Source organism: Arachis duranensis, chromosome 7 (assembly GCF_000817695.3).
Source record: "Arachis duranensis cultivar V14167 chromosome 7, aradu.V14167.gnm2.J7QH, whole genome shotgun sequence".
In the NCBI taxonomy this organism is placed as follows: Eukaryota; Viridiplantae; Streptophyta; class Magnoliopsida; order Fabales; family Fabaceae; genus Arachis; species Arachis duranensis.
In genome coordinates, this window is record NC_029778.3 from 61376172 (window position 1) to 61388456 (window position 12285).

At 36.3% G+C, this 12285-nt stretch overlaps 1 pseudogene; it reads left to right on the top strand.

Moving 5' to 3' along the window:
* The first annotated feature begins 5045 nt into the window (after positions 1-5045).
* Positions 5046-8333, top strand: LOC107459231 (ABC transporter D family member 1-like; annotated as a pseudogene).
* Positions 8334-12285: the final 3952 nt, after the last annotated feature.

Consider the following 12285-nt stretch of genomic DNA (forward strand, 5'->3'; position numbering starts at 1 on the left):
GAAGACAACAACACCTGGAAGCTCACCTCTCTTCCCAAAGACAAAAAGACAATTCGGTGCAAATGGATTTTCAAAACAAAATATAAATCAGATGGAAGCATTAAAAGACACAAAGCAAGATTAGTGGCGAAGGGATTCACACAAACTCAAGGCTATGATTATTTTGACACTTTTAGTCCAACTATCAAAATGACAACACTACGGGTTCTTTTAGTTATTGCTGTAAGTAAAAACTAGTATCTTCATCAATTAGACATCAACACAGCCTTTTTACATGGTGATCTCCCAGAGAAAGTCTTCATAAAGGTGCCTCTTGGACTAAGCGCTTCACCACGAACAGTTTGCAAACTCCAACGACCCTTCTACGGCCTCAAACAAAAAAAGTCACCAATGGAATTCGAAGCTCTATTCAGTTCTACTTCAATCGAGTTATACTCAATCAAAGGCATACCATTCCTTGTTCACTAAGTCTACCGCAACAGAATTCACCTCAATTCTCATATATGTAGATGATTTAGTGCTAGCAGGGGACATCATCAATGAAATTCAAACCATTAAAAGAAAGCTTGATAACCTCTTCAAGATCAAAGACTTAAGAGAACTTAAATTCTTCCTAGGATTGGAAGTAGATCGTAGCAAACAAGGCATAGCACTATATCAACAAAAATACACCTTAGATTTACTACAACAAGATGGACTACTACATTGCAAACCAGCCAGCATTCCAATGAACTACTATGTACAACTATCAAAGACTTCCAGGATACCTTTGGAAGATATTAAACCTTATAGAAGACTTCTAGGAATATTGATCTACCTTACAAAAACAAGACCTAATATATGCTATGCTGTCAACAAACTAAGTCAATTCTTGGAATGTGCCACTGATGAACATTTTAAAGCTGCCCTACACATCCTGTGATACCTAAAACTAGCCCCTTTTAAAGGACTATTGTTTGACTACTGCTATGATTTATCTCTAAGGGGCTTCACTGATTCTGACTAGGGAACTTGTCGTGACACTCGAAGATCAGTTTCAGGGTATCACTTCTTCATAGGAAAATTTTTAGTCTCTTGAAAAAATAAAAAACAACTGACAGTAGCTCATTCCTCGTCCAAAGCATAATACCAAGCCATAGCACTGGCCACTTCTGAAGGCATTTGGCTCACTTATATCTTGAGTAGCTTTGGAATTATGTTGGACAGGCCAATAATTTTATCATGTGACAGTCAATTAGCAAGATATATTGCCACTAATACTGTGTTTCATGAAAGAACAAAGTACATAAAAATCGATTGTCACAAGGTATGAGAAAAAATGCAAGATGGAAGCCTTAAGTTGATGTCAATCCGTTCAAGAGAACAGATAGTAGATTTTTTTACTAAATCTCTATCTCCATGACCTTTTGAAACTTTTTGTGGTACGCTAGGCTTGTACAACATATACATTCCTAACTTAAAGGGGTTGTTGGTGTATAAAGTAATTTTACTTCTTATATTAGAAGTTTATCACAAATTTATTAAATCGATTATGTAAATATGACAAATGTATATTAGTTATACCAATATATATATATAGCTTATTAGTTACTGTAATTGATTGAGATTTTCTATTCAATACAAAATTCACTTTACTCTTTTTTATTCATTTAGTTCATCACAGATGAGTTCTCTATTTTCTAGAATCATGATCTATAGTTCAAAACTAATTTGAACACATTATTAAAAGGATATTTGATCCATACCATAGAGAGTTGATATTTCACCATCTAAACCCAAATACAAACTTCAATTCTATCCAACAGCCAACTCCTCTGAATTAGATAATGGATATATATAAAGATTTTACAACAAATTTTGGAGTTTTTAGTTACGGCCTTAGATGTTTGGCCACATATCAATTAGTATAAGGATTCTCTTAGAAATCAATAAAAAAATAACTTTTTTAGAGTATAATTAGCTACATATAGGATAAAAAAAAAGTTATAATTTTCAAAGATGAGTTTACATATAAACTTCATTTAAAAAATTTTTTACCTCCAATGAAAACATATCCTTAAGACTTTAAGGTGTAAATTAAACTTGGCATAAGATGCAGTAAAAATTATCTCTTAGTGTTTAATTTATCAATTTTGCTAGCTAACCAATTAGGGTACTAGTCAACTGCAGATAACTAGTATATGGACTGCAAAAGAAACCTAACAAAAAAAATTGACAAACCTAAATTAAGAGTAATCTTAATCTCACTTTCATTCTCATTCACAGTAAAACAAAAAAAAAAAAACACAAAACCCTATCCCTTCCCCCTACGTATCACCAATGTTAGAGCATCTATTCCCCCAAGTCACTTAGCCACTTAGAGTCACGTCCAGAGTCGTCGTGTCACGCGGAAGGCACCTCACTGCACCGTGCTACCCCATCACCATCGCCTCCATTAACTCAGCTGCCCAACACCGTGAACCACGCAAGAAAGGAAGGCTCACGACGCAGCGTCTTCTATCTGCTACACATAGCATTCTTTCTTATTGTAAGGAAACTCTTCGACGTCGCTTTCCCTGACGTGGTTACGCTCTTTTTTTTTTAATTTTCTCGTTAGAGGGAACATGAATTCAAATTTTCATGAGTTTTAGATGTTATTTTGGTAAGAGTTTTGGATGTTATGCTTCCTGTATAAGCGTTATCTTTGTAATAGATTTCGGATGTTTGTTTTGAAAAATTTTGGATGTTTGTCCTGAAATTTGTTTTGTTGTTTCTTAATTCACGAACATGCGATACTCTTTTCCATGTGTTTCTTAATATATATATTTTTTAAGGTGATTGGATGCTTTTTATTTTAAGCTTTACAAGTATCTCTTGTTACTTGTTAAAATTTTTAGTACCAAGAATTTAGATGTTTCTTTTGTTAAATTTGGATGATCATCTTAGACTGTTTTAGATTTTTTTTAGTTTTAGATTTTTACTTGCTCAAAATATTAGAAGCGTCATTTTAGTTTCAGATGTTTCTTTCTGGGTTTTTAGTTGGTTTCCTTGACAAGTTTCAGATGTTTTTTTTCATCAAAATTCGATTATTCTCTTAGACGATTTCGGATGTTGCTCAATAATGTCTATAACTTCTTGCACCTACAATCTAATCTAACTAGAATAACTTCATTTAATAAATATCCAACACGTAGCAAAAAAATACCGAAGAACCATAACACAAGAAACATCCAACATATATTCCAAAAAACACAAAAAAAAAAACCAAAACATTAAACATCCAAAAGATGAGCAAACAGAAACATTTGAAATCTAACAACCAATAAACATCTAAAATCATACTAAAAACATTCACTATATAACAAAACGAAACATCCAAAATACCTGCTAAATAAACTTACGAAAAGATACTACTAGAAAAAATAAATAAAAAAACCAAAACATTGAAAAAGAAACTCCTAACATGACCTACAAGAAACATCTAAAATCTAACAATCAATAAATATTTAAATTCATACTGAAAACATCTAGTATTTAACAAAAAGGAATATCTAAAATGCTTGCAAAATAAACATACAAAAACTGAATATAAAAAACATTCAAACCAACCGAAATGGGGACCATTAGCTAACACAAAGAAAAGACAACCAAAACATTGAAAAAGAACATCCAAAAAAAGGATTAAAAATATCTGAAATCAACTAACTTAGAAACACCCAAAATCATACTAAAAATATCCACGTAACAAAAAAAATCCAAAATACTTGTTATATAAAGATATGAAACCTCATCCACAAATTATACAAAATCAAATAAATAAGACTACCAGAAAAAAATAAAGAGAATAACAACCTAAACATTTAAAAAAGAACATCCAAACATAACCTAATAGAAATATTTGCAATCTAACAACCAATAAATATCCAAATCCAGACTAAAAACATACATTATACAATAAAAAAATATCTAAAATACGTGAAACTTAACAAGAAACCCTCACAACTAAAAAAGGAGACATCCGAAAAAAATAACGAAAAAAAAAACCAACACATTGACACAAAAACATTCAAAAAGTATAAAAATAAACATCTAAAACCTAACAACCAATAACTATCTACATTCATATTGAAACATCCAACATGCTTACAACATAAACATACAAAACCTTACCAAATAAACATCCAAACCCAAACATAACAAACATTTAAACCAACAAAAACACTACTAGAAAACTAATTATTACAGACGGATATTTCCGACGGATTTTATCCCACGGAAATACAGACGAAATTTCAAAGGAATTTTTTTCAGAAAACAAAAAAAATGAATTAGCATAAATTATAGACGAAAAAGAAAATCTATCGATAATTCTGTCGGAAAAATTAATTTTTTTCGTGGAAAAAGATTACAGGAAAAAATCCATCTATAATTAAATGAACAAAAACACTATATTTTATTAAATTATTACAGATGAAAAATTCGTCTGTAATTTAAAATTTTCCGTCGAAAATATTGAATTAAACCCAAATGAAACACGAGTTTCTTCCAAATGAAACACGGGCTTCTTCTTTCCGTAGCACGAGCTACTTCTTTTCTCCATAGCTGCTACTTCTGCTTCTTCCGCCGCTGCCGCTGCCGCCGTTGCGTCGCACAATCTCTCTCTGTCATCCCTTGCGTCACACGAGCTCCTTCTGCCGCCGCTCTCGTCGCATCTACTCCCATCGTCGCAGAGCTCTCTCTGCCGCCGCTCTCATCGCATCTGCTCCTTCTAGCTCCTCTTCCATCTAATCTCAACTCGCTCTCTCAGTTCTTCTCGTAACCATCTCAAATTTCAGGTATATATATCATAATTTTGTGATTCTGTTCTTCGTGATAAATCTTAGGGCTCAATTTTTCTGTGCCAGTTTTAGGTTTATCATACTATGCTTTTGTGCTTTGTTTGAATCTACAGATTTACTCTGATTTTGATGAATTATTTTCTGCAATCTAAGCTTTTTTGACCTAAAATTCATGGTAGGTCATTGCTTTCTATAGTTTTTAACTTTTGTAGTTTGATATTGATTTTGATGACGTTGGCTCTTGGTAAACTAATGTCTAGAGAGTAGCAACTGGAAGAAGACTATCAACAGCTTCACTCGCAATTGAGGACTCACTCGGAAAGTATAGCATTTTATGGTGGAGAGATGAGATAAAAAGCCCATATTCAGCAGAAGTTTAAGACCTTGGTTAGGCATTTGAGTAGTGTCCTACATGACCATCGGTGGTTTGGCATGATTCAGGACTTTTTATTGAAGTACCTTGGTACTACAGTTGCTGTTATTCTGATAATTGAGCCTTTCTTTTTTGGCCATCTAAGGTCTGAGAGATCAATTTTAGGGCGTGCAGAGATGCTAAGCAATCTAAGATATCATACTAGTGTTATTGTTTCCCTATTTCAGTCGCTGGGAACTCTTTTTATTAGTGCAAGACGGCTCAATCGACTCAGGTATATTAAATCTATCATTTATCCTTTTTAGAATTTGATATCGGTTTTTATTCTTGGTATGTAGGCATATGTTATATACAAATCCTTGCAAAGTTCAAGCCTATATATTCCAATTAAACTATATATTTTATAGTGGTTATGCTGATCGCATTCATGAGTTAATGGCTGTATCAAGGGAGCCAAGCCTGAAGAATGAGAAATCTTCACTCCAAAGACGAGGAAGTAGAAGTTTCATAAGTGAAGCTAACTACATTGAATTCTCTGGTGTCAAGGCAAGTGATTTCAATGAACCATCTATACACCTGAACTTGTCATTATGATTTTGTTATTATTTTGATATTGATGTTGCTCCCAAAATTTAGGTTGTAACTCCCACTGGTAATGTCTTAGTGGATGACTTGACTCTTAGGGTTGAGTCAGGTTCGAATCTATTGATTACAAGTAGTCATCTGAATTCTCTACTTTGTGGTCCTTTTTTGTTTCACTTTCTTGTTGAGGTTAGTCAGCCTTGACATTGATGTTACTCTGTTATTATCGATTTAACAAAAAGGATTCCTAGTGGTCAATTGTTTTGATATAGCATTCATATTTCTCTTGTTGAAGGTCCAAATGGCAGTGGAAAAAGCTCACTATTTTGGGTTTTAGGCGGTCTTTGGCCATTGGTATCTGGACATATTGTGAAACCTGGCATTGGCTCTGATCTTAATAAGGAAATCTTTTATGTGCCACAAAGGCCATACATTGCTGTAGGAACACTTCGTGATCAGTTAATTTACCCACTCACTGCAGGTTAAGAGGTTGAATCCCTTACAGATAATGGGATGGTGGAGCTATTAAAAAATGTGAATGTCATATCTTGTTCTACTTTGTTTTTCAATGCCACATTACTGTTTAGTTATATTTTTTATATTTCTTTACTTTATTATTCATCTGAATTGCTTGCACATCTGTCCAAGGTTGATTTTGAGTATCTTTTGGACCGTTACCCCCCTGAAAAAGAGGTAAACTGGGGTGATGAACTTTCTTTGGGTGAGCAACAAAGATTGGGCATGGCTAGGCTTTTCTACCATAAGCCTAAATTTGCAATTCTGGATCAATGCACAAGTGCTGTCATAACTAACATGGAAGAACGGTTTTGTACTAAAGTTCGGGCCATGGGAAGATCATGCATTACCATATCATATTGTCCAGCATTAGTTACATTCCATGATGTAGTTTTATCCTTAGATGGTGAGGGAGGCTGGAGTGTTCGTTATAGAAGGTTTGAACTTTACTATGCTGCTTGTCGCTGTTCAACTTTGGATCTATGCTATTGTTTATAGGATTCAAATTTGCTACAGGGAGGACTCTTCTTCTGAATTGGGGATTGATACAAGGAAGGCATCTCAGACAAAGCGACAGCGTGATGCAGAGACAGTTCAAGAAGCATTTGCCATGAACAAAAAGGTTCAAATATTTTTTATTCTGGTTCTTATGATATCTTCAATGTTCATTATTTTATATTAATATGAAGTATTTCCTGCCTCTTATTTTCTTCTTCTCTTGTCTAGGGTTCTGGATTCTCAAAGTCAAGGGCACAATCATATATCACAGAAGTGATATCATCATCTACATCCATGAATTCTACTATTTCACCATCTGTTGTTCCCCAAATTAAAAGTAATTTGAGGCCATTGCCACTAAGAGTAGCTGCCATGAGCAAAGTATTGGTAAGTACCTTCTGTATATATGCTCTTAACACACACACACACAGACGTATATATGGTGGAGATGGACAACTATCCTGTCATAATAGGTTAATTCTACATGTGTCTGAGTTATTTATGAAAATCTTAGATATTATTTTTTTGTGGTAAACATATATTTATATGCATATGCAACTACAACTTTGTTGTACTCAAGTTCTACACTCCTGCAACTTATGGGTTCTACAGTACTCCGATTGATAATGATATTACCGTGAAAGTTTTACTTGCTGCTGGTTGTGGTTTTTAGGATTTAGTCAGTTCTGAAAGCATTCTCAAGATATGCCTTAGTTGAGAAGCTACACAAAATCAGGATTTTAACAAAGAGTTTTAATACCCAATTGGTTAAGAACGTTGATCTGAGTTTTAATTTGTAGGTTCTTTATTTGTACTTTTTTTTCATTATGTTTGAATATGACATCTTCTATAAGCCTCATATCCAGTATTCCTGCAGGGGACACAGAGTTTGCTAAAGATGCTGCCTTGGGCTACAAATCTTCGAATCTGGGTGATGTAAAAGCCTCTTTGTTCCTTTTATTAATGGATTGTGCTGACTTTTTTTATATTGGAAAAGAATAAATTTTTTAAAAGATATTTATCCAATTAGTGGGTAGAAGAGAAGACTGGTGGTCAAATACCTGCATCCACTGTTGCTTCTGTTTCCATTGTACTTTTGAGGAAAGGAGAACCAGATGCAGTTTGCCAGTATCTATGCAGCCTGAAAAAGGTATACAGAAATTGATAATGCACTTTAGTTTCTGCATTCTTAAGTTATAAGAAGAAAACCAGTGATTTGACTTTGTCTTGTTAGAATATTATGAATTAGTGTGTGTCTATTACCAGTCCCCTTACTGTGTTTCTATTGTAAAAGCAAGGTTCAGCATGTGTAGTTAATGCAGCTAGTGAAAGAGACATGGCTATATTTTTGCACTTGGAATGATCAAGGTAGAATTTCATTCATGTTAATTGAATTTATTTGGCCCTTTTGCATGATTGTTTACAGATGTTAATGCTGCTTTATTGTTTTGTCCTGTTAATAGGCAGAATTGATGGAAAAACACTTCTTATGTGGCACTGTTGCTAGTTTTGTTTCTTCCTATGGACTAACTAGAAACTGCACTTGACATGCTCACAAGATGGATGCAAGGAAAATTAAATTAAGTGAAGCCCTCGTCACAAAATCAATTCAAATCAAAATAAATTTATAAATGATTATCTCTTGTATGTTAGAAATATATACTAATGATATTGGACTATTTAGAGGAGATTACTAAATGTCTTTGTTCTTGATACATTGTCAAAACCAGACATCATGTTTGATTCTATTGCTAATATCAAATATTAGTTATTTTGAAATACTATGAATGTTCGGATACAAGTTAGATGAAAATTAGATGAAAATTTGTATTCATTAAATTTATATTTATTTTGCATGAAATTAGGTTTATTTTGTAATAAAAAATGTCTAAAAAATGCTATTTTACCTTACTGACGGATTTACAGATGAATTTTCTGTCTGTATTCATAGTGTGGGATGATTTTTCAAGGTTTAAATTATAGACAGAAAATCTGTTGAAAAATCTGTTGCCAATTATCGATGGAAAATTCGTCGAAAAATCCGTCGAAAAGTTCGCCGTTTCAGGAAAATGGAGGGGAGAATTTACCGAGGAAAAATTTGTCGGTAGCTGGTAAAAATCCGTCGGTAAATAATTTCCGACGAGACTTTTACAGAGGGACAAAATTTGTCGGTAACCAAAAATCCGTCTGTAATAAAGACTAAATCTGTCTGTAAATCTGTCTGTATTAAGCAATTTTCTAGTTGTGAAAAAATCATCCAAAATTTTAAATATCAGATAACATACATGATCATCACGTTGACGAGGAGCAACATTAACACCCTCAAACTTATCTTTAAAAGCAAGATAATTCACAGACGACGCGACTATATTTGAGTCCCTACATGAACTGATGAAGCCATGGATGCTACAAAACTGATTGTGATCCAAACACTCGGACCAAAATGCTGGAGAGTTGTGGGTTGCACTTAGTGTGGCTAATTTTGAGGGAGAATTGATGCTAACCACTCGCCCATGAGAAAAACTAGTAGTAGGGGTGGCACGTCTATGAGCCACAGAATACACAACTTCGCGACATGAGAGCTCCAAAATGCGGTGAGAAAGGCAAAAACACTGCGAGTTTCACGTTTATGGGAGTTGCAGGAGGGCCATTGTAGTAACACGTTGCAATCCGACAATTAAGTGAGGCGCAAAACGGCAGCTGACGGCGGCAGGGAATGCTTCCACTACGACTATGAGAAGAGAGGTGAAGGAGAGTGGAAGGATGCATGTTTTTTTAGCGTAAAACTCATTTTTAAAAAAATTTAAAATCATATTTTTTAAAAAATTTGGCTACTATGTTAATAAGTTTGTTACATATAGAGTTTGTTCTTTATATTTTTCCTTAATTTATATGTGATAAATATGTAAGAAAGTAGTACTGATATTTTATTGCACAAGATCGAGGTCCTAAATGAAGAGGAGGATGGTTGGTCGTGCCGACGACAATGGTGGTGGTGGAGGTGACGGTAAGACTGGTTTTTTTTTTTTTTGAACATAGAAAGCTCAACACTGTAAAGTGGAGCAAACAAACCAAAATATAAGTACTAAATGAAAAAACATAACATCCCTGCCGATGCCAGCAGTGCCATCAATAACCAAAAGGATCACTATCGGTCCATTCATTGTAGCTCAGAATTGTCCTCTTTATTACCAAGTCAACACCTGCTTCCTTGTTGTTGAAGATCCTAGCATTACGTTCCACCCAAATGTTCCAAATCACTGTAAAGAACCCAGCCAGCCACCTCTTCTGCTCTCTTTATCGCTTATGCCAGCCAGTCCAACTCTCAAACAGTGTCCTTATTGTGCCAGGTATAGCCCACACTTCACCAAAGGACCGCAACCAACTGCACCACACTTGCCATGTTAGTTCACAGAGAAGAAATAGATGCCTGACTGATTCTACCTCCTTGTTACAAAGTACACAGATGTTATCAGTTGGCATAATAACGCCTAGCCTACTCAATCTCTCATTGGTATTAACTCTACCCACAAGCACAAACCATCCAAAAAGCTCAATTCTTGGAGGTACCACTCCTCTTCAAACCGAACTTGTAAAGTTGTAGCTCGTGATCTCAATTGACAGACTCTCCGATTGTAGGACTTGCACCATAGAGTTGGTAGAGAATACCCCTTTACAATCAAACTTCCACACTAGCTGATCCTCTTGGCCATCTGCCAACTTCACCATCCTTAGCCTCTCATGGAGCTGGTTGACAAGCTCCAGCTCCCATTGGAATAACTCTCTTCTCCACTGGAAATTCCATATCCACTCGAGCCCATCCCAAAATCCACAATCCCCTATCATACAACCTTGCTGATTTGAAATAGAAAAGAGTCTTGGAAATGTCAATTTTAGGGGCTCACCTGGCAGCTAGTTATCTTCCCAAAACAGGGTGCTCCTTTCATTCCCTACCTCCCTTGCCAGGCCAGTAAGTAGTTTGTCCTTTATCCTCTGCTCTGTAATATTCAAATGACAGATGTCTTTCCATGGTCCTCATTTTTCCGGCAGCTGCTGATTAGCTAACATTGCACCACCGTTCAGGTTGTTACAGGAGCAAACAATCTTTTTCCACAAGGGGCAATCCTCCTTTAAAAACCGCCACCACCATTTAAACAAGAGCGCTGTGTTTCGAAGCATTGCATCTCCAATCCCCAAGCCCCCCACCTTTTTCGGTGCCTGGACCAACTCCCACTTTACTAGCGGGATACCATCACTACCATCCCCCTTACACCACATAAATCTCCTTTGCAACGCAATAAGCTTATCTGCAACCGCCTTTGGCATCCTGTACAGGCTCAGGTAATATATCGGTAGGCTATTCAGCACTGATTTGATAAGCACCAGCTTGCCCGGCTTCTTAAGGACCTTTGCTTTCCACAGGCTGAGTTTCTCTTCCACCTTATCTATTATTGGTTTTCACGTCTTCACCAGACGCGGATTCGCACCCAATGGGATCCCGAGGTACCTTACTGGTAGTACCGCTTCATTACACCCCAGCAAATCACACGCCTGATCTATCCATTCTTGCTCACAATTTACTGATATCAGGTTTGACTTATCAAAATTGATGCTCAGTCCTGACATCAACTCGAAGCACCGCAGCAGTCTCTTATAATTCACGATTGTGTCTGTTTCCGGAGGACAAAACAATATTGTATCATCTGCAAATTGTAAGTACGACAATTCGATATGCTCTCCTCCAACCAGTAGCGGAGCAATGCGTCCGTTCCTGACAGCTTCTCCCAACATCCGATGCAACACATCGACCACTAGCACAAACAAAAATGGAGACAGAGGATCCCCTTGTCTAAGGCCTCGCTCCATGTGAAACGGCTTGGATGGTGACCCATTTACCAGGACAGACATAGTGGCCGTGCTAACACACTCCATCACCCAATTCCTCCACCGCTGCCCAAACCCCATTTTCTGTAGCACTATATCCACAAAACTCCATCGAACTCTATCATAAGCTTTATGAAAATCCAGCTTAATGATTGCCGCTTTCTTTCTCTGTGCCTTTAGCCAATGGACCGTCTCACAGGCGATGAGAGCACCGTCATGAATTTTTTCTACCTTTGACAAACGCAGTCTGAGTCTCTCCCACCAAATCCGGCATAACCGATCTCATTCTTCTGACCAACACCTTCGAAATCACCTTATACAAATATCCCACCAAACTAATCGGTCGAAGATCCTTGATCTCCTTAGCACCCACAAATTTTGGGGCCAGTGCCACCCATGTTATATTCGCATCGGATGGTAATTTTGCAGTTTGAAAGAACTCCATCACCGCCGCAGTGAACTTCTGACCAATCTCTTCCCAGCACTTCTTGATGAAATTCATATTGTACCCATCACTCCCTGGGGCCTTAGAAGACTCACAATCCCATACTGCCTCCCTGATTTCCTCCACTATCGGTAGAACCTCCAATGCTTCCGACTCAGCTCTGCCAACTT